The sequence below is a fragment of the Octodon degus genome, unplaced genomic scaffold, assembly GCF_000260255.1.
Source record: "Octodon degus isolate 3935 unplaced genomic scaffold, OctDeg1.0 scaffold00019, whole genome shotgun sequence".
In the NCBI taxonomy this organism is placed as follows: Eukaryota; Metazoa; Chordata; class Mammalia; order Rodentia; family Octodontidae; genus Octodon; species Octodon degus.
Window position 1 is genome coordinate 24733484 of NW_004524595.1, and position 7786 is coordinate 24741269.

General features: G+C 35.0%; 1 pseudogene; it reads right to left on the bottom strand.

Annotated features, from left to right (window-relative positions):
* Positions 1 to 4425: 4425 nt before the first annotated feature.
* LOC111815656 lies at positions 4426 to 4547 on the bottom strand (annotated as a pseudogene).
* Positions 4548 to 7786: the final 3239 nt, after the last annotated feature.

The following is a 7786-nucleotide window of genomic DNA, read 5'->3' on the forward strand; positions in this document are numbered from 1 at the left end:
AAAGGCCAGTTTAGGTTATGAATTTTAAGCATGTTAAAAACATTATTCATTAAAGAAATAAAACAGCTGACACAGTTTAGCTCTCTTTTTGAATGTATGGTATTAATCTTAATATTTAAACCTAATTAATTTGATAGTATAATGGATCTATATGTCCATTTGCAAATCAAGCAATAGAAACATGCTATTTTATTTATTTCTTTTTCCATAATTTTATTGAGAAATAAATAGCAATGAGATAAGTTTCAAATCGAATTGGTAGGACAGTTCCAATAATTAACACATTGCATACTGCCTTCCTAGTGGTTAATTGTTGTACAAGATGCAGACATGATATCCTATTTACAAACATTATGAGAACAAACCCCTCTATTCCTTGAATTAAGAGAATGTAGATAGGTATCTATCCTACCCGTTTTGAATACGCAACATGCTGTTTTAAAAAGCAGTTTTTATCTGCCTTTTCTAAAAGAAAAGCAAAGTCAGATAATATTCTAGAACAGATTAATATATGCTGAAATATATTTGCACGAAAAATGCTCAATTTATGGTCTCTACTTTGTACAAAATTTTTCACTAAGAAAAAAGATGTCAATATCTATCTTCGCAGTTAGACAAGTGTTACATGTTTGTGTATCTGTCTGTATATCTCTGTGTGTATGTGTGTGCAAATGTGTCCTCGCCCCCATTTTTTAAATTTATAAATTTTGTACAGGGTTTCACTATGCAGTTCAAACTCATTCTCATCCTTCTGTTTTCAGCCTTCCCAGTGCTGGGATTACAGGTATGTGTCACCACGCTTGGGCTCAGTGGCCTGCTCAGGGCCTGGGGCCAGGGCCTGCACAACATGTAGTGTCAGGGATCAAACTCTGGTCCCTACACTAGCGTAAGGAGGCTCTTACTCTGCTGAGCTGTTTAGCCAGCCCTCTTGTTCCATATGCTGACTCTGTTAAGTAGATAGTGTGCCAGGTATGGGTGCAAGAACTTTTCAAATAACAATTACCCAGATAGATAGCTTCCAATCCCTAATCCATGGAACTTCAACAGTAATTCAAATTTCTGGAATTGGAAATGAGTAAATAGTAGAAAATATGAATTACAAAATATTTTTAAATTATATGGCCACTTTTACTAATGCTTAACACATTACTCTTATTGAATGTTATTGGTCAAATCTAGTTGGGGAAAAATAATAAAAATAAAGTATGGTCTCCTGAGTCTCATATTTTTGTAATGATGCCAAATAATATTGTATAATAATATTCTTTAGCACTCAAACAAGACAATTAAGTAGCAGAATCTAAAGCTTCATTGTTGAAGGATTGGTTTTTGGGAGGGATGAAACAAAATTTGGTTAAAGAACTAGGCTTATGACCTTGGATTTACTTTAATTCATAATGTTTTATATTTATTGAAGGTCCATTATGTCTAAAACCCTTTTTATTAATTATTTTATTTAATCTGTATAACATTAAATGTAATTAAAATTATTTTACTGAATTCAGAAACAAAGAGAAGCTATGGAGTTGTAGAGCTGGCATGATGGAGTGTGATATTTAACTAGGATTTATTGGTTTCAAAACCCTAAATTCATCTCAGAATAAAATATTTCTGCAACTTAATATGAAAAAATATTAGTTTTCAGGAGGTTGTTTTTTTAGTACTGGGGACTGGACTCAGGACATTATGAATATTTGTTTTCTAGAAAGCAATTCTTTAACATTTTCTCTTTTCAGAAGTCATGGAAACATTGTACCTACAAAGAGGGTATTAAGCTGCAGCCCCAGAAGATCAGCCCCCTCCTACTGCCAAAATGGAAGATACAATGAGAAAAGTAAATGAGAACTCAATGGGGCTGGTGAAAGATGTCATGGAGACGTCCAGTGAAATCCAACCAGCTTCACCAGAGTAGGTTCTTGTGGAGAAGGAAGTGGGCTTGGCCCTGAGGATATTATTGGCCACTGTGGATGAGGTCATCCCTGTCCTCCCTGCAGCATGCACTGAGAGATCCAGATGATGCAGAAGCTTCTGGATTCTGACTTGGAGAAGCTCATCAACAAGAGGAAGGTGGCCACCAGTGCATGATGACCAGATGCTGACTGCTGCTCACACCCTGTCTGTAGGCTCCACAAATCTGCTTGATGTCATTGACCAATCAAGACTGAAAATGTTTGGGTGGACAAGACTGGCTTGGGCTGCCCAGGGCCCTTTGACAAATGTTTTCTATCTAGCCTTCCATCAGCAGAGAGGAATTAACCTGTGTACTAGGTCACTAGTACTTGCAGCTCCAACTAAATGATTGTTGAAAAATCTCTCTCATACAAATTTAACTATGTTTTGATTTGAGTTCATTTTTGTTCTCTTAAAAATCATGATGTTCAGAAAAGCCCAGAATCCAAGATGACTTTTTTCCAATTTGCTCTCTGTGAAAGCCTGAGAGAATGTTTACTCTCAAGGTGAATTTCCTTAGGCACATTATACATTACCAATCACTTTCCTCTGTGGCCCACTAATCTCTTTAATCAGAAAATTTGGGACACCACTGAGTTAAAGGATACTACAAGTGATGGCCATGACTCATCCATATGGCTGATGCTGACAAAGGATCTACAAACTAAGGTATAGAGTTTCAGGGTTGATCTTGAGGGCATTTGACTGACCTTGTCAGATACAAAAGTTAATTTTTTTTTAACATTTCTTGTTATGTAGGTCTTACTTTATCTTGGTGTTAACCATCCAACAGAAAAGTATAAAAACGAGGTATAAAAAGTAAAACCATATTAATATGCTGAGCTGTAAAAAGCTCAAGTCAACAACTTCTGACATTGCCAGTCCTACAGATAACCCACCACTATTATGGACAACTGGGCTATATTGGATTATTTTGCTGAATTCATGCACCTACAATATTTAAGTAGCAATGGAATACCCATCTTTGACAAAGCTAAACAAAAAAGGGATATAAATGAAGGACCATTTTGTGTCTTTATATACAAAGTAAGACAGATATACAGCTAGTTTCTCTTCAATGAGATGAAAGATTTGTACTAATAGTGTTTGGACAGGATAGCATGACTGCATCTTGTACTACGAATAACTACTATGATGACAACAATATATAATGTATTAATTATTCTAACTGTCCTACTAACCTGTTTTGAAATGGCGTCATTGCTATTTGTTTCCTAATAATATTAATGATAGAAAAACAACAAAATGACTTTTTTTCTAAGAATGAAAATTGACCATTAAGTTAAGCTTTTAAAAGACCAGGCGTGGTGGTGCTCATCTGTAGAAGAATTGAAAGTTGAAGTCTAGCACTCTCAGAGACTCTGTCTCAAGTGGAAAGAAAAGAAAAAAAATCTTTTCAAAGGAAGCTTATCCTGAAGAACACTTGGTGTTAGTATTGGGGTGAGTTTTCATGGAAATGGCCTGGAGGGTGTGATAATTCCTGACGTGCCTTCACTGCACACTGGAAGAAGAGAGAATGTGTGACGAATCCCAGGAAACTCAAGAGGCAGAGGATTCTGTTCCTGCCATGGAATTATCCAGACCAGGGCTTTTGTTTGTTAGAACACTCTGCCATTGCAATATGCTAACCCCATTTACAAAGAAAGAATATAAAAGCTATATTTTGAAGATTGAAGTTGTTTCAGAAAAAAAGCTCCCACCCTTACTGTCTTTCCTGACTTTTGCTTCCTCATGGATGTTGACTACTGGGCTGGGAACTAGCTGTAGGACAGAACAAAAACTCTTAGGGCTGGCCAAATAGCTCAGGGGATTAAAGTGCCTGCTTAGGCCCAGATCTTTGGGAAGCTGAATACAAGTAGATCACTAAGAGCCCAAACTACGTAGTGAGACTACTAAAATAAATAAGTAAATAACAAAAACAACTAAAACTCTTGCCTTTTTCACCAGAATAATGTGCCAGTTTTCTTGTAGCAATGTAATTTTTCTTGGAAGCAGAAATGCTTTATACCTGATCACCTCAGACTGCATTGAGCAGAGCCATCCCTGTTTTCCATTTTTATGGAATTTATAAGGATTAAAGCCATGATATTGACAGTTGACTATTTTACAGTCACTGAAGCCAACTAATTCTTCACTGTGTCTATCTTCCCAGGAGAGAATTAAGAGGAACAGTGGGATTCAGTTCTCTGTAGATGTCCATGTATTCTGTTAAATAATTTTGCAAAATACATTCTCCCTTTAGTTTGTTGGAGTACGTGAATTATTTCCAGGAAGAGTATAATGAACTGTGTAGTTACTTTTACCTATTAAGAAGGTATTATCAGGAATAAAAGCTTTTACACTAAATAATAGTCATTAGAAAAATACTGCAGAGTCCAGGCTTGGTGGCACATGCCTGCAATCCAGCACTGGGGAGGCTGAAAACAAGAACATCACTGTGAGTTTAGGCTGTGTAGTGAGACCCTGTACCAAATATTTGAAGTCATCATGGCAGGGCATTAGGAAAAGTTTTCAAGTAGCAATAATTGTGCCTCAGGTAAATCTCATTGGCTATGATACTGCCAGTGTACAAAGCCTAAGACCCTGTACTGAAGATATAAAAAATGGAAACAAAGAAAAAATATTACAGATAGAAATTCCTATTTTTTAGAATTATTATAATAAAGATTTTTGCATCAGTTAAGGAATATTTTCTAAAACCACCATTTTTCCCTTCCTTTTTCTTATGTGAGGTTCAGATTTTTCTTATATAACAAAGAAAAATAAGTTGCCTCATTTTTAGCAGAATATTACATCTGTCGCCAAAGACATTCATGAAATTATATATTTTACTTTCATTTTAATTTATGACTAATTATTGTTTTTACAAACTTGTATATTTTAAGGTTTATTTTCAAATCTTGTGATAATCTACTCAAATAAATATAATTTTGAGGAACTGTTGCTTCCCTTATTGTCTTACTTTCTGGTCCATCATGCAATAATTCTATTATCTGATACTGATTAGATTGCACGCCATTCTTTCCCACCATCCTTGTGTTTCTTTCAAGCTCTCTTTTAGTATGTTTCTTCATTTTTCCTCCTTCAAAATGAGTTCTACCACAAATAGCTATTATATACTAAGAAAATTTTTATTTGTTGATGGACATATTTCAGATGAAATTCTAGCTGGAAAGTTGGAACAAGGAAGGACAGAAAAAGTAAAAGTTAGGAAACAGAAATGATCTGCATTCTAATTATGTCCTGGACATGTTGTGCAAATTTGATTACATTATTTAAAAAAATTGTCCTTTCTCCAGGATGATGAAAATGTAATTATATTAGATACAAATCAAAACAAGATAAGTAAATACCAGCATCTGCAAAACGCTACCAGGGCACATTATGAGGAACCATCATTAGAAGAACAATTTCTCTTTCTGACATTCTTACATAAGCTTGAATCTCTTCTTTAGAATAGCACTGTGGCTCTTAGGAAAGCTAAATATTATTAGTGTCAAGTTATTGTTCTTTAATTTTTTTAATGTATTTGGTACAGTCTCATTCTGCTCTGACCCATATCGATCCTCCTGTTTTCAGCCTCCACAGTGTTGGGATTACTAGCATGTGCCACCATGCCTGGTCTCTTCTTCATCTTCCTTCCTGAGTGTATCCTTCAAATAAAGGAAAAGTGTTTTTTGATTGAACTCAGGCCCTTGTGTTTCCAGGAAAGTGCTTATTCCACTGAGCCATCTCCCCTGCCCAAAAGTTTTAGAACTACACGTTTTCTTGTCATGGTTTTACTCTTAATGTCTCGTTAAAAAATGCAATACAATTTCATTTCAAATTTTTCTGCTATGTAATATTATAAACCTACATATTTTAGTGATTCTGAATAAATGCTGTGAATTGTAGTAGTACCAATATACAATTGTCCTTTAGCATAGATATTACAAACTTCTTTTAAGAAATGATAACTTTTTCAACAACACAAGAATTGTTTATTTCTTTTCTTCACAAAAAAGAAAAGTAGTAGATATGTAAGGTCTAATTTCCAAGGCATCACAATGTAGAAAATGTCTGCTAATTTCTGTGCTTAGGAATTAGATCTACAACTACCTAAAGAATAAAAGCACTTAAGGGGAGAAAACATGTTTTATAAGCTTTCTCACCTCTTTTACCATATTTTAAAAAATGTTTGAAGAAAATATTAAATTAAAGCAGTTTTTCTTTAGATTTATTTATTTTAAAGCATATTTGTTAAATAATCATTTTATTTAATATTGATAATATATATTTTTTTCTTTCGCAGAACCAGAGATTGAACTCAGGTCTTCGCGCTTGCCAGGCAAGCGCTTATTCTACTGAGCTATCTCCACTGTCCAGATAATAATTTTTCTTTGGAATAAAGTATGAAGTGTTACTGAGGAATGCTGTTATTATATAAAATAATTTGATTGAGGTGATCCTATAGGTCAGTGAACAAAAGAGACAGCTATCTCCATATTTATGGGGCTTGTACTGCAGTGCGCTTCTTGCTAGAGATAGATTCTGAACATAGCCATTCACATGTTTTATGTTGCAATCTCATACACACTGTGGTTAAAAACAGGGCAGGGCAAAATAAGTAAGGACAGACTTGGAGATGGAGATCTACAATGGCCTAAACTTCCTTTGCAATCTGATAGCCTGTTTATCCACACTAGACCCTGTTAGCTTTGATGCTAATTGTGGATCTAACAGAAACATCTCAAATTTCAGTGACTTTCAAAATTGCATTTCTTATTTGCATAAATTCAAAACCTTCGATGAATGAGAACTTCTTTTACAAGTAATATGGAATACCCAAGGCCCTGTCACAATCCACTCCACATCTTCAAGCCTGTGACTTCTGGGGTAAGCCTGTCCCAGTAAAGTTGGCAGGAGCAGGTGGCTCTTCCTGAGGAAGCCTGGGGGATAGTGTGCATGTGTACTCATTAGACTCACTCTGTTGTGTCCAACTCATGAGGTGACTCTGTAAAGAAGGCCTGAAATTACTCTCTGTCCTGCAGAGGAAAGGAGAGTTGGGTAATCACGTTACATTGCTCTCCCTTTGATGTTGTCCTCTTGAACACCAGCCTTTTGTTTGTTTCTAATATGCTCCTTCCTGTTCCTGCCTCAAGAATTTGAACCAGCCAATTCAAAATTCTGACTACTTTCCCCTAAATGCACATGCGACTCACTTACTTTCTTCATTTCTGCAATTGTTCAAATTCTACTTTAATACAATGAACTTTCTCACTCTTGCATACTTTTTCTGTTTTCTGTTTTATTAATCTCTATAGGAGACAGATGGAAAGAGAAGACACAGAGAGAAAGACAGAGAGGCACAAAGAGAGTCTTCTAGCATATATTTATTTCTTGCCTTGGAAAGTTCAATATTCATGTATTATAACCTACTTCTTTTATTTAAATAAAATATATATCTAATATATAATTTTATCTCACTTACTTATTAATAATGTATCTCATTACTAAGCCAAAGGTTACATGAGGATAGACTTATGTTAGTTTAATCTATGTATCTCTGGACAAAGAAGTTTGTGTGTCTCCTAACAAGTACATGTTCCATGAATGAGTTAATGAATGTGTGTATATCCATATAATGATATTTATATTCTAATTACAATTTCATAACTTTCTCAATAGACTATTTTTTTTTTCAGAACCAGGAATTGAACTCAGGCCCTTGCACTTGCCAGGGAAGTGCCTATTCCACTGAGTCATCTCCCTGGCCCCCTCAATAGACTATTTTTTAAACTAGACTTTTTGATAAAATGACAATCATGTAAATTTT